This window comes from Mus musculus, chromosome 3 (assembly GCF_000001635.26).
Source record: "Mus musculus strain C57BL/6J chromosome 3, GRCm38.p6 C57BL/6J".
NCBI classification, from domain to species: Eukaryota; Metazoa; Chordata; class Mammalia; order Rodentia; family Muridae; genus Mus; species Mus musculus.
The window spans coordinates 127,938,962-127,960,575 of NC_000069.6; the positions used below are offsets into that span (position 1 = coordinate 127,938,962).

Consider the following 21,614-nt stretch of genomic DNA (forward strand, 5'->3'; position numbering starts at 1 on the left):
AACAAAACAAAGCATAGAAAACATCTCATCATGGAAGCTGTAGAGTGTCACAATGTGTCCCACAGTACAACCCTCTGTCCACACATCTTCACTTGCAAGTGTTCGTTGCAAGGAGTGACTGGTCTGGTTCAAGATCTCTGGCTTCGGTGACACCATCAATATTGGATCCTCATCGGGACTCATCCTGATTATCCCGTTGTTGCCCTGTGTCATGGAGATTTGTTTGCCCCGTGCAAGCAGATTTGAAACAGTAGGATTGGCCCCTTTACGCATTTCAACCATTAGCAGGTCATACAGGTTTTTGAGTGGACCATCTCAGAGCCCTGGATCTAGGCCTAGGTGGTAGCAGTGCTGCTCAGCCCACCAGCTCTCCCTTATCCATATCACAATACCAGGGCGAGCTCTCCAGCACTGCTTTGGCTGGGCTACCCATCAGCAGGAGGCAGGGTCAGCTCTCCTGCTCTCCTGCCTGCAGGGCCTGCTCACCTGCACGCATGTCTCCAGAGCCAGCTCCACTGTGCTGCCCAGTCAAGGTTCAGGGCCCACTTTCCCAAGCGGTGTCGCCAGTGAAGGGGAATGGATGGCCTACCAGTTCCAGGTGCTGAGGGATCAGGGGACATTATCCCCGTACTCATGCCACCTCTTGGCAGACAGTGTGGCAGGGCCAGCTCTCCTGCTTTCTTGCCCTCGGGGCTGGCTCACTTGTACCCCTTGACCATAGCCAGCCCTACTGTGTTGCCCAGGTGAGATGCACGTCCTGCTCTCCTGAGAGCTGCATGTGGTGAGAGGCAAAGTGGGAAAGGTATAACCCCTGCACACACGCCACCGCACAGTGGTTGAGTTGCGGGGCCAGCTCTCCTATGCTTTCGCCCTATGCTGTTCAGGTGAGGTTCCGGGGCCACTCTACGGAGTGCAGCAGTCAGCGAGGAGCAGGGTTAGCTGTCCGGAGCTCAGGACCCTGTGGGCTACTTTCTCAACTGCTGGAGGTGGCGAAGGGCAAGGAGGGCATCATCTCTGTGCCTGTGCCACCCCATGGCAGAGGAGTGGCAGGGTCAGTTCTCCCACGCTCACGTCCTAGGGCTGACTCATTCACCAGTGGGTCCAGCACCTGGGTGGGGTGCAGGGCTCCTTTTCCGGAGTGCTGCTAGTGGGGAGAGATGGGGCCAGCTTTCCAGAGTGCTGTTCGCAGTGAGGGGCAGAGCCAGTTCTACACAGCTCCTGATCATTCAAGTGGTCCCCGGTAGCTGCTCCAACCCGGGATATCCCCATGTTCTCCAGTGGTAATATCAGCCACGGGCACAGACACTTAACCTCTGCCTCTGTGTAGCTAATGGACTCAGAAATGGTCGTTAGCAGCAGTGGGCTGCGACCACACTATGGCCCCGTGTGGCAGGGTTAGCCACTCACAGAAGGCTACACCTCTCCACCCTTAGGTCTCCGGTTCCGTCTTTCTTCATAATGCTTAAGCTGTTCCACTTTTCTTGCTCTCCCATCTGACGACCACATACTCTCACACTGTGGTGGTTCCAGCTGCAGGCTGGCCACGTAGCTAGTGAGCCCTGGAGGTCATCCTCCATCCACGCTGCCTGATGCACTGGCAAGCATGTGTCTATGGTCCACCCGTGCTGTGCACTGGAGGGCAGGTCTGTGGGGGGCATGGTGGCCCACACCTGAATTTGATTTAATTTTTACACGTGCTACGCATAAAACAGCTTTGGTCACTGTCTTAGGGTTTTACTGCTGTGAACAGACACCATGACCGAGGCAAGTCTTTTAAAGGTCGTTTAATTGGGGCTGGCTTATAGGTTCAGAGGTTCAGTCCATTATTTTCATGGTGCAGGCAGAGCTGAGAGTTCTAAGTCTTCATTTGAAGGCCGCTAGTGGAAGGCTGACTTCCAGGCAACTAGGATGAGGGTGTTTTAGCCTATACCCACAGTGATACACCTACTCCAATAAGGCCACACCTACTCCAACCAGGCCACCCTTTCTAATAGTGCCACTTCCTGGGCTGAGCATATAGAAACCATCAGAGCCACCAAGCCAGGATCAAACTAGGACAAACAAAGAACTGTCATCAAGTCAGGGCAGACTGATATAAAACACTACCACCACCTCCAAGGTGTCTTCTTGCCCATTATCAGGGGGGATAAAAGAAGTATTTTATTGTGATGAAAGATTGTGTTAATTTGGAATGTGTATGGGGTGTAGACCGTGGCTTGTCTAGCTTATTATCTAGGCCTCACTTGAGAAGATCCTATGGCTAAGGGTAATTCGGGAATTAGGGGTGGGATCTTCTGAAGGTATCTTCATTCACTTGTCTGCTAGCAGATACTATTTGTCAGTTGGCACTCCATAATGGCATCAAGAGCTCAAATGGGACGGTGACGTCTGCCTCTCTCTTTATTGCCTGGGCTTTTCAAAGTAGGCAATCTTAGAAGAGTCAGGAGTGCCAAAGTTACAGTCTCAACATACAAAGTGAAAGCTGGGGTGGCTTTTTCTTACCAAGCCTAGTGAGGGGCTAAAAGTGAGTCACACTCTGGTATGGAGTTACACACCCATAACCATAGCTACTTTGACTTAGTGAGACCCCCCATCTCAAAACTTCATCATCATCATCATTATACCCGTCCCCATCATCAGGAGCATCATCATCATCATCATCATCATCATCATCATCAGCAGCAGCAGCAGCAGCAGCATCATCATCAGCATCATCATCATCATCATCATCAGCAGCAGCAGCAGCAGCAGCAGTTGCTGGTAAAGAGCTAGATTTGCTTCTCACTGACAGAGCTTCTGCCTAACACCCAGGAGGAGGCCCTAGTGATCAATTCTCAGTACTGAAAACAAAACAAAACATAAAACAACACCCCCAACCCCCAAATACCAGACAAAACAACACAAATAGGAAGGAGTTACAAACATCACCCAGAGTCAAGAACAGGTGGTAGAGATAAGATCTTGTCAGAGACTGATATAAAGTTGACTCTTTTTCTCCTCAACTGTGTTGTCCCGTGTGTCTCCTGTCCTCACGGGAGAGGAGCCAGGACTGGAGTTGTTTTTATCACAGCACTCTAGCCCTAACCACTGAGTAGCACAGCACTCTCGATGAATCTCTCTGTGTTGACCTTTACTATCCCAGGCTGCTTTTTATTCCAGGATCCCCCTGCGTCCTGAGAGACAAATGCCCCCTTTTCACTTTCTTTCCTTTTTTTTTTTTTTTTTTTTTTTGGTTTTTCGAGACAGGGTTTCTCTGTGTAGCCCTGGCTGTCCTGGAACTCACTTTGTAGACCAGGCTGGCCTCGAACTCGGAAATCCGCCTGCCTCTGCCTCCCAAGGGCTGGGATTAAAGGCGTGCGCCACCACGCCCGGCTCCCTTTTCACTTTCACCAAGACCACAGATCTTTCCCCAGCACAGCCCTCTCTTGCCTTTCACCATCTGACGACTCCCCTCCCTCAAAGCATCTTTAGATTGGTTTCTGTGGAGGCAGAGTCCATCTCCGAGTCTCCCTCCACATCTGCAGGTGTGTTTATCTGATTCAGGGGAGTGTTTTTCCCCCCTTCCCCTGTCCTATTCTTCGACTGAACCCCCAACCCCCACCTCCAGAACAATTCTCTGTGTAGGCTTCATTAGCCGGAACTTTTGACTGATCTGGAGTTACAAAGTTGAACCCCACCCCATCCCCTGCTAGCTATCGGACTAAGTCTCACAGCCACTATTTTCCTCACAGCAGGGTTGCTTCAGGAGCCAGCATCTCAACTTCCATTGCTCTTAGACTTTGGAGCCTCAGAGGAAACTCTGAAGGAGAAAGAGACTGATTTGAATGTTTTCCTACCACTAATCCAGATTGAGTAGAAGTGCCGTCTTTCTCATGGCGGGGTTTTGAAAGTCGTCCAATTATAGTCATAATTGCCCCCAGGTAAGAGAAGAGCTTTCATACTCTCCAAGGTTGCATGGCACGTAGGGGACATTTGTGAGAAGAACCTTGTGAGAAAGCAGATCGGTGAGCACTCCGGAGGGCACGCTCCTGTCCAAAGCCCCCTCCCCACCCCTCTTTCTCTCATCAGCTCGCCACAGTGTGGGCCACGGTGCCACTCTGAAGCAAAAGCCTGCTTGTTTAACTTTCTCTGTGCCCTTTAAAAGACAAAGCCCAAACTCCTTTTGGAATACAAGTCACCTGAGATCTGACAGTGGCAGCTTCTGGGATGGACCATCCATTAGAGGAGTCTGAGGAAGCTGAAGGTTGCCAGCCACTTTCCACATTACTCAGGCTGGGTGGGGTTGCTGTTAGCCAAGGGAAAGAAACCAATCCCCAATTGAATTAAGACTGCAATTAGTGCATTGGACCGAGCTATCCATCAATAAATGAGGTAATCGTCAATTCATGTCATCTATTTAAGATGTTAAAATTACAGGGAGAAAAGATTTTATGCACCACATTTAAAAGGCGGAGGAAATCTAGTCTTGTTTGCCCTCTACTACATTTAGACCACTTGATACACTGGAATAGAAGAACTGGGACAGAGTTAGGTAAAGCCGTGTGTGCAAGTGTAGGAGATGCCAGCGTGGATATTAGGAGGAGGCTCATGTGTATGAGGAACAGGGACAGGAAACTTAGATTCACTCGTCAATTGTCTAGCAATACACTTTTATTTTCAATAATTTATTTTTTTTTAATTCTCTTTACATCCCCGATCACAGCCCTCCTTCTTCCTCTCTTCCCAGTCCAGCCCTTACAAATCCCTTCTCCATCACCCCTCCCCTTCTCCTCTGAGAAGGGGAAGCCGACCTGACCTTGGGTACCACTTCACCCTGAGACATCTAGTCCCAGCAGGACTTAGGCATGCCCTCTCCTGATGAGGTCCAACCAGGCAGTCCAGCTAGGGGAAGAGGGTCCAGGGACAGACAAGAGTCAGATACAGCCTCTGCTCTGCTTGTTAGGGGCTCATCACAAAGACCAAACTGCACATCTGCTGGAAATGTGTAGGGGGCCTACACCCAGCCCTTGCATAGCAATACACTTCTAAAAGAAGATATCCTGGCTTTAAAAAGTTAAATACAGACCAGATGTCACGGTGAACGCCTTTAATCTCAGCCCTTAGGAGGCAGAGGCAGGCGGATCTCTGTGAGTTTAGCGTTAGCCAGGTCTAGTGAGCTCCAGGACAGCCAGAGCTATATAGGCAAACAAAATAACAAACAGACAATCGAACACAGCGGATGTGGTATCAGGTTTGGCTTACTTCAGGTTTGGCTCCTTCCCCTTTGCTCTCCCAGTGCCACTGTGTTGGACAGTCTCAGTTCTTTATGTGACAAGCCCTTTTAGTCCCGCTGCGTGTTGTTCTGTTTCCATTCTACCCTTCACCTTGCTAACCCCTATGAAGTCTTTACTCACCAAATTATATATCCAGTCTGAGAGAGGCTGCTTATGTTTCTTTAATAAAATACACGTTTCTATTTCTTGCTCACTGTAATTTAGGATTGCATGTTTGGGTTCCTCTTGTCTGAGTCCTTCCAATAAACCCTGAGCTCACTAGAGAAGACAACCTATAAACAAATCCAAGGTGAAGGCTGGAGACTTAGAGGTACTCAGTGTCCCCGCACACTCATACCTCCGATGAGGTTTCACTGGGTTGCTCAGGCTGGCCTTGAATTTACCCTCCCCTTGCTACAGTCTGTCGAAGGCTGGGAGTATATGCCGCTTCAACAAATAGATATTTTTTTTGAATCATGAACAAAGCAAACCATTTTGTTTGATTATATTGAAATGGTCATGGCATGTCTGAAGATTTTTATTTTAATGCTGTTGTCTATGGTCGACATCATCTGGGTACAGATGAATAATTTAGAGAAGGCATACCTGGGCAACTTCAGTGTAGGCGGTGTGCAGCATAAATTAACAGGCATAAAAGCCGAGGCTGTGGTAAGGGGTTTGTGAGAGTCTCCCAGTAGCTTGGTAGCATATGCAGTGGATGGCAGTTGCAGAGCAGGCTTCGTTCTGTATGCACCTCCGTTCTTTATCGTGAGCTTCTTGAAAGGGCTCATGTGAAATGAACTGTTCTCTGCTACTAGAAAAGCAGAAATGGGGTTGCGGGGGATGGGGTCCTCTGATTTTATTGGAAACAGCACCTGTGACACCACACTCACATCTGTTCTTCACAAGGATTTTGAATCAAGCAAATGCTGACAAGAATACATTAAACAATAACAGAATAATGCATTGTGGACTAAGAAATGATCTGTGGAAGGAAAGAAGAACTCACATTAAAATAGAGGGGCAGGTTTGGTGGTTGTATATGGGATGGATCCCCGGGTGGAGCAGTCTCTTCTTTCAGTCTCTGCTTCATACTTTGTCTCTGTAACTCCTTCTATGGGTATTTTGTTCACCAGACACTATTGTGGATGGCAATAAGTACTTGCTGACAGGAGCCTGATATAGCTGAGAGGCTCTGCCAGTGCCTGACAGATACAGAAGTAGATGCTTATAGTCATCCACTGGACTGAGCACAGGGACCCCAATGAAGGAGCTAGAGAAAGAGCCCAAGAAGTTGAAGGGGTTTGCAGCCCCATAGGAAGAACAACAATATGAACCAACCAGTACCCCCAGAGCTCCCTGGGACTAAACCACCAACCAAAGAAAATACATATTGGGACTCTTGGCTCCAGCTGTCACACAGGATGGTCTAGTTAGTCATTAATGGGAGGAGAGACCCTTGGTCCTGTGAAGGCTCTAAGCCCAAGTGTAGGGGAATGCCAGGTCCAGGAAGCAGGAGAGGGTGGGTTGGTGAGCAGGGGTAGGAGGTAGGGGGTGGGGTGGGGGATAGGGGATGGGGGACGGGGTTTTCAGAGGGGAAACCAGGAAAGGGGATAACATTTACATTTGAAATGTAAATAAAGAAAATATCTAATAAAAATAGAGGGATAGAGAGAGTGTCTTCCTTCCTGATTGTCACAGAATGCTGAAGTGGAAACAGGTTCGTCCAGCATTGGTAGAATGAGATACCCTTAGTTTTAGACGTTAAAAATGTCAGTGTTCTCAAGGCTGCTTGTTAGGACCACAGCTGGGAAAGGCCAGTTCACAGGGCGAGTGTCTTATCTGGTTATGGGAGCCGGGATCTGGCATGGAGACAATAGAATGAAGTAGGTGGATCTGTAAGGTCTCAACCAGGAAGATTTGCTGATTTCTCCCTTATTTTTATTTGAGTGTTTCTATCTGCACGTTGACCCATTTCCCAGATTCCACAGGCAATAGCTGCTGCCTTCTATTTCACGCTCACTGACACGGAACTGTAACAATTCAAAAACTTCTTTTGTCGGAACCATGCATGCCAGCTTCTTGGCTCCAGGTTGTTCTATGTAGTGTGTGTGTGTGTGTGTGTGTGTGTGTGTGTGTGTGTGTGTGCACTTGGATGTACACAGGCTTCTTCCTTAAGTGTACACTCAAAGCATGAACACAGCTGAGCAGACTTCTTCCTAAAGTGGATTTTCTAGGATGGTAAATAACGTGGCTAATACATAGCATTAAGCTAACTCTGCACTAGGTGGTATGGATGAAGAGCTTGTGTGTGGCTCTTTCATTTAATCCATGTTAGATATTCATAATGTAGGAATCACTGTCATGATCTCTGTTTTATAGATAATGAAACTGAGGGCTAAAGACGTCAGAGTCTTGCCTGATCTGAGCTCAGAGGCTTTGGTCCTGGATCCTGTGTTGGCCTCTCTCGATGAGGACCTATCAAGAGTTGCATTGAAAGGTGTGACAGAGGGAGGAAAGGAAGGCAGGCGTCCATGTGTCTGCCGTGTGACCTGTCCAAGAGAGGCTGATGCTGACACCAGCATCGTGTGGCGTTGCAGAAAAAGCCTTATGCCACCTGCTCTCCATGTGCAAAGAACTCCACCCCACCCCATTCCCCAATCTGGTTATGACAAAGGGCCACCATAAAGGCAGATTAGAGGCATTTCTTCTCAGTCATCTGGGAGTATAAGATGTGTGTGTGTGAGTGTGTGTGTGTGTGTGCGTGCGCGCGTGTGCATGCCTGCGTGCGCATGCGTGCGTGCATGTGTGTGTGACAGCTTCCAAGTTCCTTTTCCCACAGTCCCTTAAGCTTACATAAATGCTCTCAAAAATCATCCCCAAGCAAACAGTGATAGAATAAACAGTGTTTCAGGGCTTCTCTCCTTCACTGAAGGGCTAGCGAAAGAATTCTGGGAAGTCTTCCTCTCTAGAGGGTTCAGTGCCAATGGCCTTTGAGTATAAACAGTACTAAGTTTAGAATTTGTGTATATCTCAACTTAACCTCAGCTCATGGTTATCACAACAAAGAACTCCGATACATGGTTTCTACTCCTTAGAACTCTCCATAGCTTTGAATGTTACATCCTGCCTATCTTCGTGAAGTATATACCAAAAGAGAAGAGGGCTTACAATGAACAAGTTATGCACACGAAGCAGATGCTGTCATTTCTGTTTGTAATGAGAGGCATTTTTGTTTGACTGTAGAGAGGTTTTTTAAAAATTATTTTAATATATGAAATTGTAAGGAAAAAAATTAATAGAAAATATTTCCCATTAAGAGCTTGCAGCCAACGTGTAGGGAACAAACAAGAACTCACCATGGGCACAGACTTAAGTAGCTCTGAACAGAGATGAAGTTCAAAGGCATCCCTTGACCAAGAGAGGCTACCACTCTTGACTCTAAACGTGATCTCTGAGCTTGACTTCCAGCTGCCAGACATCCAGAGTTGTTTTATCCTGCATTGGGGTTCTTAGAATGATCTAAAGTATTTCTCCTTACTTTTTCAGGAACCCCCAAGAATCTCGAGCCTTCTCGATCTTGGGATTAACTTAAAATTGCTGTTTTTGAACCCTTAAAATCCTAGACTCCCAAGCATTGCAGTCACATAATTCATACTTTCTTTCTTTCTTTCTTTCTTTCTTTCTTTCTTTCTTTCTTTCTTTCTTTCTTTCTTTCTTTCTTTCTTTAATCAGAATTGGATCCGAAGAAAGCTGGTGGCAGCTCTCCTCTCCCATCTGTCCTCTCTGAGATGTAAGAATGGGAGCTCTCCTTACCGCAGGCCAGTTCTTCCTTTCTACCTGGCTACACCGGTGCCCTGGCATGCGTCTGCTCTGCTGCCCTCTGCTTTAAGTTTCTGAGTAAAGATTTTCAGAAACAAAGGACTCTGCATCAGCCTTATCCACCAACCAATGAATCAGGTAAGAAGTATTACTTTTCTTACACTTCTCTGATAGAAAGCAAACTTTCCTTTTATCTTAGAGTTAGTATATATTGATGATAAAAATAGGTTGAGCCGAGAGTTTTTATCCACACAAATAATGAACGTTCATTGTGCTTTCCACACGTCCAGCACCTCCTCTTACTGTCCTCTGATCCTGATATCCTTCCTATCTGCAGCATCTGACTTAGAAAGACAACAAGCATCCCTGTAAAACCTCATGTTTGGAAACTAGCAGGTTCGGGCAGAGGCCAGGAGGCCAGAAGTTTTGCAGATCTGAGTGTTTCCTAACTGCCAAGCATGCTAATGTGCATCTGACTTCTTTCTCTGTGAGCTTGACGGTCATGTGACCTACATCTTGCAACACTGCCTGTTCGATTGTACAAGCCGTTGGTAGGGTAAAACTAAACTGTAAAGATTTGAGTAGCATGAGCGTCACACAGTAAGTAAGCTTTTAGACACTGACTGACCTGGTCTCCCACTTTGCCTTTATCACTTTATTTAACCCTAATCACAATTTTATTTAAAAAATATTAATTTATTGAGATAATAATATAATTACATCATTTCCCCTTTTCCTTTCCTTCCCTCTAAACCTTCCCATATATTTCTCTTTGCTCTCTTTCAAGTCCATGGCCTTTTTTTTCCATTAATTTTTAACATGTATATGTGTTCCAAAATGCAAAAATACAACCTGCTCAGTCTATGTTACTTGTATGTATGTTTTTAGGGCTGACCATTTGATCTTAGATAACCAGCTAGTGTGTTCTTCACAGGGGAAGACTATTTATTTACCTGTAGTTTGTTTTGTAGGGTGGAGGTCTGGTGATCCCTGTCGGCTGTTGGAGAGGCCTTAGCATCAATCATTAGGTCCATTTGGGCCATTGCTTTATTATTTTCAAAGCCACAGCACCACCTACTGGCATATTGAAGAACAGTTCTGTATGTTAGATGGAGGAGAGAGAGAGAGAGAGAGAGAGAGAGAGAGAGAGAGAGAGAGAGAGAGAGAGAGAGAGAGAGAGAGAGAGAGAGATACTCCTGATGTCTTGGTACTTCTCTGTCCCCTCAAGCAATGACATCCGCTCTTGTAGACATTCTGACATGTCCTGTTTCCATTCAAACTAAGTGTTTCTCTGTTTATTGCTTAGTTTGTCTTTCTCCTGTTGCTTGAACGGGATATGTGCTCCTTCTTCGCTGATCCAGGCTGCTAAGCCTCTCAGTCTCAGATCTCAGAAGCTACCTCTGCCTGATAGCAGGGAGGACCCTCTCTGTGTACACTGTCCTTATGTCCAGCCACTGCCTTCTGAAGATCTGGCTTCTGATTTTTCAGTCCCTGTAACTTGCCTCTTTCTCCACAGAAGTCTTACTGCATGGACATATTTTTGAGCACGAAGACTCTTTGTCTTGACTTCGTTTTTCTTCCCTGGATGGACCCTTCATGACATCAACTCGGGAAAAAGGATCCTCTGAACTGGCTGAGCCCTCAGTGGGTTCCATAGTGACTGTCTTGCGTAGAACCTATAGGCCCGTGTTAAGTGTCTAGATACGCACCTTTCTCTTAAAACAGTTTGATTTAGCAGGGGTCACGAGGCCCTGAGGGCTGCATTTTAATATGTGCTTTGGGTGTAGGGTACAGACCTCGTACCTGAGAAATCCTAGTCTATGGGGTAAACTGTTCTTCCAAGCACAGACACTACTCTAGGTGGCTGAAGTGGTCCCTAGAGCTCCATCCTCTGCACGATGTACCTGCCTTTCTTCTCTAGGCACCTTCTGTTCTCTTTGATTTTTTTCTCTTCACACCCCTTTAGCTAGAAAATGCCTTCTTATCTTTTAAATCCCAGACCAAATACCACCTTCTCTTTAGGGATCTTTTATTTTATTTTATTTTATTTTATTTTATTTTATTTTATTTTATTTTTTTACTCACATCTTGCTTTCCCCTTTTGTGTACAAGGTTAATCTATGATCTTAAACTCAATTACAGTGCACATTCCAGTGTTTGTTCATATCTTGGGTCTAGCTATCTGTGGCCTTGGAGACATTGGAACTATAAAGCAGTTTCCCCAGCATGGTCAATGACCTTTTTTTTTTTTTTTTTTTTTTTTTTTTGCATCAGAGTCATGTAGAACATATAATGCCTGAATGAGTCCCATCCCAGATCTACTGCATAAGAATCTCTTCCATCCAACTAGCAACCAGGCCCAGGCCTGTTTAGTCTCCGAAGTCAGATGAGATGGAGTCCGGTCTGCGGTTTGATGAAACACTGGAGTCAGAATCTTTGGAGGAGGGGTCAGGGGAGGGAGTGTGCAGCCTGCAGTCGTTAGAGCAAAGAGTTTAGTGAGCCTTCTTCTGTCCATTAGCTCTTCAGAGCCACTGTTGTATCAACTGTAGACATTTGAGATGCCAGCTGAAGGGGGAAAGCCTGCATCAACTGCATTAGTTGACAGGACTTATGCTGGGCCAGTGCATTCAGACCTTTATGCGAAGCAAGGCCAGGGTGTTGGCTTCAGTGTTGGTCGGTGGCTTAATGGCTCTGCCAGTTACTTCCTACTTTGCACAGTCATTTGTTTTCAATTGGGGCCGCAGCCCCAAATGTAAAAGTATATGCTTGAGTGTAGCATCTCCTTTACTTATTAAACCTTTTATTAAACCACAATCTTTTTCTTTGAATTTCTTGGCTATAGACTCTACCGGCCTCCTAAGAGTAAAAGGATGAGTTACAACGTGGTCTTCCGCTTCTTTCTTGTGGATTTTGCTCCTGAACAAGTTGAGGGATCAGCAAAATAGCATAAACACTAGTTCAATGAGTCTTCTTGTTTCGTCTTTGTCTTTTTAACTCAGATGGTCTGGAGTACCTATCGACAAAAGGCACTCCACTCCACTTATCACCTTAAGAAACATTAATGGAAAAGTGTGTTAAGAATTTTCTTATAGTTCTGTAGTCGATAGCAGCATAATTACTGTGTATTCTTCATCCTAGACCAGCTCCATACTGAACTCTACTTCCATTTGACTCTCAACAATGCCAACAGTTTGACTCTGTCAAGGGAGCATAGGTACATATTGGCAGAAGACACAAGATTAGCCAAAATGACGAGAATTGTTTTATAGTCTGTAACAACGATTAAATACCTAGTGTGTGATGCAAGAAACTCATAATGCCCACCCCAGAGAAGCTTGCAAAGTCTATGTGAAAATATAATCACACACAAGCAGGCAACAGAGGGATCTGACTTGCTTTTCTGTTGCTGTGATAAATTACCCAAACAAATGCAGCTTAAAGGGAAAGCTTTGATGTTAGCTCACAGTCTGAAGGCCTAGCCCACCAGGGCAGGGATGTCCAGGCAGCAAGAGCTTGAGGCAGCTGGTTAAGTGGCTTCCACAGTTGGGAAGTAGAGAATGATGGTCACTCGTACTCAGCTTTCTCCTTTTTTTTTTTTCTTTTTTTTCTTCCAGAGCTGAGGACCGAACCCAGGGTCTTGCGCTTGCTAGGCAAGCACTCTACCACTGAGCCAGAACCCAAACCTGGATGTTAGGGTTGCTCTTCTCACCTCAGTGAACTGAACCTACATAGGCTCCACAGGAATGTCCAAAGGCCTGCCTCCTATACGATTCTATATCTTGTCAAACGACAATATTAACTTTCCTAAGGAGTGAGAAGTTTTTTTTCATAAAACTTACTTTGAAGCCATTACAATGTTGGAGGCTGTCTTAGAGTTTTACTGATGTGAAGAGACACCATGACCAAAGCACCTCTTAAAAAGAACATTTAATTGGGGCTCGCTTACAGGTTCAGAGGTTCAGTCCATTATCACCAAGACAGAAGCATGGCAGCATTCGGGCAGGCATGGTGCAGGAGGAGCTGAGAGTTCTACATCTTCATCTGAAGGCTGCTAGCAGAATACTGGCTTCTAGGCAACTAAGATGAGGGTCTTAAAGCCCACACCCACAGTGTCACACGTACTCCAGCCAGGCCACAGCTACTCCTACAGAGCCACACCTCCTAATAATGTCAATCCTAGGCCAAGCATACACAAAGCATCACAGAGGCAAACGTGAATGTCTAGCTTCTCTTCGTCCATTCACCCCTAGACTGTTTCTGACATTCTGAAGTTCAAATCGTCTCTCCTCTAAGTAGTACCCATTACTGCTCAGCTAGAAAAATGGTTTTCTGTTGTTTTGCTGTCCAAACTATGTCACGAATTACCAAATTATTATTATTTTTTCCTAAATCATTGCTAGGAATACGGCTTCAGTTTTATTCCACCATTTATTACAGTGTCAACATGCCCAGAAGTTTCTTCTGAACTGTAGCAGTCTGATAGATGGCTCCACTTCTTCTTGGGCTGAATGAAAAAAAAAGAACATCAGTTATAACATTGGGCAGTCATGAACATGAAAAGGAAATGAGTACGTGAGGAAGGAATTGTTCCTCTCTAATACTATCTACTCTACAGCCATTCTCTGTGATTAGAGGATAAATTGACCAACTCTGGGTAACAGCTATATGTTTTGTGACAAAACTTTTGGGGAGATGTAATGTACATGTATAATCTCCATAGAGTGGAAACTCATGACAGACCAAAGTACAGATATCCCCAAAGCTAATTTGGTGAACCAATGAGTTTTATTGAAGTTACTTACAGGAATGTGAGTGTGGGGCTACTTAGAGGAGCCAAGATGACTCAAAGACATCTGCATCACCAAAGTCCAGCCTAGCATGGGTGACAGCTCACAAGGCTAATAACCTGGAACACGCTTCACAGCTTACAGGCAGCTCATGAGGTTGGAGAGTGTCATCTCCAGATATCTAAATTGGTCTAAATCTTTTCCAGGCACCTCAGATGGTTTCTGCTTCTTCCAGGTAGCTGGTCTGGTCTCAGAGTTTTCTTTGCATCTCAGCTTGTCTGAGAGTCTTATTTGAAACTTGGCTTTGCTACATCTGAGCGAGACTTTCAGCATTTATTGCTTATTCGGGCAGGGAGGGGGGCTTAGTGAATCTGGTCAGTTTTGTGGACTTCCTGAAGCCATTTTGTTTACCTCTCTGGTTAAGGGGCCTCCTGCAGGATGGGATGTTTTAATCTCAGTGGAAACTGTGTACTCCTAAGGATAATGTGAAGTCATGATTCTCAGTAGATAATGGAATGACAAAAATGAATTGTACTAGAACAAAATTCAAAAACACAACGTTACAGATGGAGGAAAGTTGATTCTGACTGCAAAAATCTCAAATTTCCACTGATAGTTTGTGTTTGTTACTAATACAAGGTAAGCCTCAAAATTTTCTAGTATCTACTCAAATGCTTTGACAACATTCAATGAGACAATATTTATTCCTAGAAATCTCTCTGTAAAATTGTAATTTCTGTGAAAATTAACCTTATTATGAGATTTTATCTTACTCCAGTGAGGATGGCTAAAAATAAGACAGCAAAAGGTAACAAGTACTGGTGAGGATGAGGGGAACCAGAAACCCTCATGCACTGTTGGTGAGAATGCAAACAGGTACAACCACGATGGAAATCAGTGTGATAGTTCCTCAGGAAACTAGAAATAGACCAAGAAATATCACCAAGCAATACCACGCTTGGGCACATTCCAAGGACTCTATTTCTTGCTACAGAGACACATGCTCATCCATATTCATAGTTGCTCTATTCACTATAGCTAAAGCATGGAGCCTGCATAGATATCGATTGGATGATACATGGATAATGGGAATGTGGCGTCTCTATGTAATGGAATGTATTTATCTCTAAAAAAATTAAATCATGAAATTTACAGGTGAATGGATGGAGCTAGAGAGCAGTCTATTGAGTGAGGTAACCTAGACTTAGGTAAATGTCACTCATGACTTTTATCTTTAGATTTGTCTGTTTAATTTGGAGTACTTGTAGAATTCAGACAACTAGAAAGGGGCCATGTGTGTGGGTTGAGTGGGAAGAAAGGTCTTAAGTGAGCTGGATAGTATATCATAGATGATATGAAGAGGATGGGTGTGTAAGGGGAGGAGAGGTGGGAGGGTAAGACACAGGGACAGGGAGGAGAGATAACTAACACTAAACATATTTGAAAAATATATATGTAAACCTACTATTGCTTCAGCCTCTTAGATCTATTTGCCTATCTATCTATCTATCTATCTATCTATCTATCTATCTATCTATCATCTATCTACCTTCATATAAAAGAGTTTAACTGGAATTACCCTACACAGGTATCATGCTTCTCCCAAAAGCCATTAGGTTGCCAAATAAAACCCAAGTGCCAGGTGTAGGCTATCTTCTCTTGAGTTGTAGGTAAGGGTTGTCCAGGAGATGGAATTCTGTCCCCTCCCCACCCCCAATGATACAGGGCATTGCTACTGATCCTGTCTGAGCAGCAAAACTTGATGGTAAGACCCTACTACAGATGACACCACACATGATCACGGGACATGTTGTATTGAGTAGGATGGTTCCTTCTAGATAATGTTCATACTTCTAAATGGTGCTATGTAGGTTGCTACGGGAAAACAGTCATCAAACGTCTTACTCAAGTTTGAGTGCCATGAGCTACAATTACGACTGCTGTGGCAAGGTATATTCCCATGGGGGTAATAGTGGCATGTATGTTATGTGGTTAATTATCCCCTTTTTTAGTTGGAATTAAGTCTGGCTCCACAGGAGAAAACACATACCTGATTCTAGCCAAGAACCCATGTTTTTGAAGGAAAGGTGTTTTCCTCAAAGGGAATGCATGGCCAGGTCAGTGACATGGAGAGCACTCGCAGGAGACTCTGAATAGACTAGAAGTCAAAGGAAAAGCCGCAGATGTGAGTCACCAGATTTCAAATACATGTTCCAAAAGCATGCCTTGGAGCAGATGCTCCATCCCTCTGTTAGGATCATGGGGATAATAAGCATTTGGGGAAGGAGGAAACACCCACATAAATGAAGTCATGGGTCCTGAGAAGAAAATATGCTCTTCTGTTAGTTATGTGATTACAGTCCTTTATATATATCAATAAAGTTGGGACCATTCCGTGGAGTGCCGTATTTATTTATTTATTTATTTATTTATTTATTGTTTTTTAGAGTAACTAAGTAGTTGGCCTTACTGTGGAATGTGAAATGTGAATGAGACTATCCACATGGATAAAAACAGGCTGGAGTATGCTTGCAAGGAAAACATTGTTGGTATTTATATACTGAAAACATCCTATACTCTTTGTATACATCATGGAAACACTCTTAATGAACATCGACTTGGAACAGTACGCAGAGAAAAAGTGCACATGAGTAACTTCAAGTTAGGTTGAATTTCCAGGGGTTAAGTTCTTGATCAAGAATGGGAAAGTTTACTGTCAATAGAGATCTTGCTAAGCAAGCATAAATTCAATTCCTAGAACCCATGTAAAATTCGGGGTGTGGTAACAATGGCATGTAATCTCAGCATTGTAGAGGAGAAGACACGCAGATCCCCTTGGGTCCCTATTCATCTAGCATAGCCTATGCTGGGACCTACTGGCCAGTAACAGGTCATGTCTCCAAGAAAAAGAAGATAAATTAGATCAGGGGAATAACATCAGGCTTCCACATGCACATGCTACACGCTAACATACCAGCACACACACAAATGTGTGCACACACATGCACAAAACAAACCATGATGAAATAAATAACACGTGTATGAGGAGGAAAGAAATGAAAGCACAACCCAGAGACAATTATGTTTGCTGCATCTGAGCATCACTTTCAATGGATAGAGGTCCTCGGTCATCTCGATATTCTCCACCCCTAATTGTTAACATGCCATGGTCTCGTGCCATTTCTAGCTCTTCAGTGGGCATCAAGTGTGACCTGCACTGGTTTCAGTAAATAGGTCTAAATTTAGGGCTCAGCTAGGTTTTCCTTAGGGAGAATGAGACATTTAGAAAACCCATAAGTGTGAGCTAAGGCTCAAGATGTGTTTACTGATGAAATGAGCTTGAGTTTTGTGTTTTGTGAAGTTGGAAGAAGTTGTTTTATTCCCCATTGGGAATCCTGCTTCTGCCCCTCATTTTTTTTGTATGTAAAGGGTTGGAATTATAAGATTCTCTTCTAATTTGATTTTGTTGCAACTTCTACTTCCTGTTTTTTTTTTTTCTTTTCTTTCTTTAGGACGTTAGAATCACAAGTGCCTTATGAAATCCTTGACTTTGGGATTTTCCTCACCATGCTAATAGTAGTCCTATTGGGATTTAAAAATCATGAAAACATTTTGACTCTCTGGATTTTACAAGTTTTATATGACTTATATATATTTAGTGTACAGGAATTTTACAAGCTTGGCTAAATGTGCACAATACAGAGCACATCGTTTTAACTATGTTTAGCTCACAGATCACAGTGGTAAGCAGTCATTGATGTGCGGCCATTCAATGCTCCTGGATGCCCTTTCCTCTATGAGCAAAGACTCTTCCCCTCTAACTTCCTCATCTCCTCTCTTTCAGGGTTTGGAAACTATAATTCTGCTTTCTATGTCTGATTTTGACAATTATAGATACTGATCTTACATATGTATTCATATAATATTCTTCCTTTTGTGACTGGCTCAGTTGCTTTGGCATAATGTCTTTAAGGTCTATCTATGAAAGGCCACATAATATTCCATTGTATTCTTATAATATAAAATATTTATCGATATGCATATGTATCATATTTTTAAGATCATTTACCTGATGCTGACTATTTGTGTTTTCAAATTTTCACTATGTAAATTATGCTACCATGGCACAAGTGTATGACTATTTGTCTTCAGTTCTTTTGCTTAATAATGAGATAATTCCAATTTAATGTTTATTTTGTTATTTGTGTGTGTGTGTGTGTGTGTGTGTGTATGTGTGTGTGTGTGTGTGTATGTGTGTGTGTGTGTGTGTGTGTGTGTGCACGAGTGCTTGTGTATGCGCAGGCGTACCACTGAGTACATGTGGAGGACAGAAGACAGCTTGTAGAAGGACTCAGTTCTCTTCCTTCTACCATGTGTGCTGTGGGGATCAAGCTTGGGCTGTCAGGCTTGGCAGAGACAGACCATTTACCCACTGAGTTATCCCACTTCCCATATTTAATTTTTGTAGGAATCATTATAGTTGATGTTTGTTTTAAGCGTCCACTGAAACTGGGTGAACTCTGTCTAGTTTTACTCTTGAATGAGTCTTTTGTGACATGGACTGAGTGCCAAGACAGGTCAACATTAGTACTGTTGTTAGGTTGATTGTGTGTTGGACCCACTAGACTGGGTTTGCTCCAACATGCAGACAGAGCTCATTGAATGGTCACCATAGTCTACCCTCAAAGACACATCCACACAAACATGATAGTCATCAATTGCACACTTTGGCTTCTAGGCTCACTGTGAAAACCTTGAAGCACTCCTATTTTTTATCTCGAGTCTTGTATCTTCTTTTGGTAACTGTTTACAATCTCCTTAAACCTTGAAGCATTTGACACCTTCATATTTTTCTGAAGGTCACCTGCCTTTTTTCTGGCCAGCATTTCGGCTAAGCGTCATTAGGGAACCAAAGTAAGTAGCAGCCCCCTCCCCTCCCACCCATATGACATGTGGTGACTTTTGAGACCTTCAAGAACTCCTTCCACTTTGCTTAGTGGTGTTAGTCACAAAATACAATTAAAAACTTGCTCTAACTATAGCCACATAATCCTCAGCTAAATGTTTTCCTTTGGTTTACAACATCAGTTATCAGTTTAAGACATCTTTACACATGGAAAGGAATCCCTAAGGACATCAGTAGAAACCCACCCTGGAAGCATAGGCGATATTTTTCCTAATGAAGGGCAAGCTGAACTTGCCACTCAGTGTTTATAAAAATGGAGAGATGAAACGAAGGAGAGGGGAATTATTCCTCTTGGTAAAGTCTACTAAAAATTCAGTAAGTAGTGATTTATTTTTTTTTCACCCTTTATTTTAGATAAAGCTGAGGTAGACAGTTGCATGGAAGATACAGGATAGGGTTAGGAGGTGACTGGGGATGACAAGATATAAACGTCTGTGGCAAAAGCCATGGCTGCATCTCCTGGGAAGAAGATAAATGGAGAATCCATGGGAAATTTATTATTAATAGAGAATCACATTCCCTATTGGAAAATTACGTTTAACTGTCATATTTTGTGCTACACGGATCATCTTTTCATCAGAGGAATAAAACGGTGTTAATCAGCGTTCAGTAAGCCACTGGCATAGGCACGATTCTGCTTCATTCTGCTAAAGCAAACTTTCTTTGAGGGATACTAAAGCAGTTAGTTATCCAATATGATGACCACTAAACTCTATAGCACAGTTCAGAGAATGTCAATGGACCAGGCTAATCATTGTTAAGTAGGCAGTCAATTTTGGAAAGCATTCAGAATATCTGTCACAATATAGAGCAGACTTCCCTCTGAAACAGTTTCCTGATTCCCTTAATGGACAGTAATTTGAAAACTAAATGATGTTATGCCAGGAAGAAACCTTCAAGAAGTTCAGGCCCAGTTTTTCCTGCAGAGAGGAGGCTAGTCGGGTCAGAGCGATGGTGGGAATAAGAGTTGGCCTCTCGAATCCTAAGCCAGTTCCTTTCTCCTCTCCTTCCTGGTTACTTTTTTGCATCATTTTATCGGGAAGAAAAATTAAAGTTACATTTTTTTTCCCGAAACACTCATCTCTTCCTTTTCCCCCCTTGAATGCATCTTACTGTGTTCTATTGCTGTAACAAAATGCCTTAGGATGAACATTTTATATGATTTGAAGTTTATCCCTCACAGCTAAGGAAAGTCCAAGGTGAAGACATGATTAGTCTGGTCTTTAATGGAAGCTCTGTAAGTGGCACCTTGTTGTGTTGTTGTATGGTGTGAGGGTAAGGCAGCTGCCCTCAGTCTCTCCCACAGAGGTGCTAATCCTATTCAGGAGGACGGTGCCTCCATGATTTAATTACCTCCTTAACGCCCCATCTGCTAATACTGTCACACTGGAGATTAACATCCAACAGACTCGATTTAGGAGGAGCCGACTTTCAGACTACCGTGGAGAGAAGGAGTTACGATACTGTTTTGAAAGAAAGATTTAAGGTTACAATCAGCGAACAAGTGCATTAAAAATATTTACAACTATTTATTGAACACCAAATACATCCCAGGATCTGTGTAATACATTGAGGGTAGAATGCTGGTCAATAGCATCAGGGCATCTGCTTTCCTGAAGCCTTAAGAATAAGAGGGAGAAACCACTAGTGAGTGAGCCAGGCTGTGAATAATTACTGTGAATAATTACAGCTTGGATTAGTTCTGTGAAGGAAGGGAATTAGAGGAACTTGATCGGGATTGTGCAAGGAAATGATCTCTGGCCCACGACGACGCACAGAAAGAGTTGGATTTAATTAGCTGGAAAGAGGTGTGATGCAGGGGACGTTGCAGAAAGAAGACATGACCTCTTAAGCTCTCGAATTAAGAAGTCTGCTGTGGTGCTGTTTGAAACAGTTTGTGCAAGTTGGGTATTGCTTGTGGTCTGAGAGGAAGGACCTAGCTAAGAGGGTTTGGGGAGTGGAGGGTGGGATGCAACATATGGGAGAGATGGAGAAATGGGCCCCCACCCTTGGGGATCATTGGTCGATATCTACCCAAGTGTGTGTGTGTGTGTGTGTGTGTGTGTGTGTGTGTGTGTGTGTGTGTGTGTGTGTGTATGGGGGTACTGGAAGCCCTGTGAGTACACATGGTGAGGAAAATACCAGGACCAGTGGCAGAGAGGCAGATCAGCTGTCCATGGGGTGATTCAAGGCTTATATAATTCTGGGAACTGGGGTAGGAACAAGCAGGATGGGCAAAGCTTAGGGTACCAAAATGTTCTATTAGCATGGGGAGGCATTCCAGGAATTTCAGATGCTAACTGAATGCATTCTTATCAGGAGAAAGGAAGTTGAACCTGTAATCTTATTCAAAGCTACATGGTATTCTGCAGATGGGGAGTGGTAGTTGAACTCTCCAGACAAGTTCAGAGAAGGCAAAGCCCTGCCAATGAAGGGAGTCTTCCATATTCCACAGAACAATGGTAGACTTCGACCCTAATTAGCAGGGCAACAAGGTCTATTAAGTTTCTGTGAAATTGAACACAACCTTTAGGCAGTTCAACATGTTAAAACAGACATGACACATGAATCAAAGGTCATGAGTTCAACTTGGCCAGGGAAGAACTTGACACCATGGTTTAGGAGGAGTCACCATGGAGAGTTCAAGTTTGAAGTTGGAGGAGCAGAAGTGAGGTAGTGGATAGGAACTCGTGGCCAGAGAGCTCTAATTTTTGGGTCAACTGTTAGAATTTTAGACAAGGTTCATTGTGATCAGCTGTTAGGGTCTAAAGTGAAGTTCAAAGGGAG

The 21,614-nt window shown here is 43.9% G+C and overlaps 1 long non-coding RNA gene across 1 annotated transcript in view; it reads left to right on the forward strand.

The window, feature by feature from the left end:
• The window catches only part of 9830132P13Rik (RIKEN cDNA 9830132P13 gene), a 39,050-nt gene extending 22,791 nt beyond the window's left edge, over positions 1-16,259 (forward strand). The window contains exons 4-5 of the long non-coding RNA NR_040552.1: positions 8,988-9,212; positions 12,689-16,259. This is a non-coding gene — a long non-coding RNA (RIKEN cDNA 9830132P13 gene). The remainder of the gene's footprint in view (positions 1-8,987; positions 9,213-12,688) is intronic.
• Positions 16,260-21,614: the final 5,355 nt, after the last annotated feature.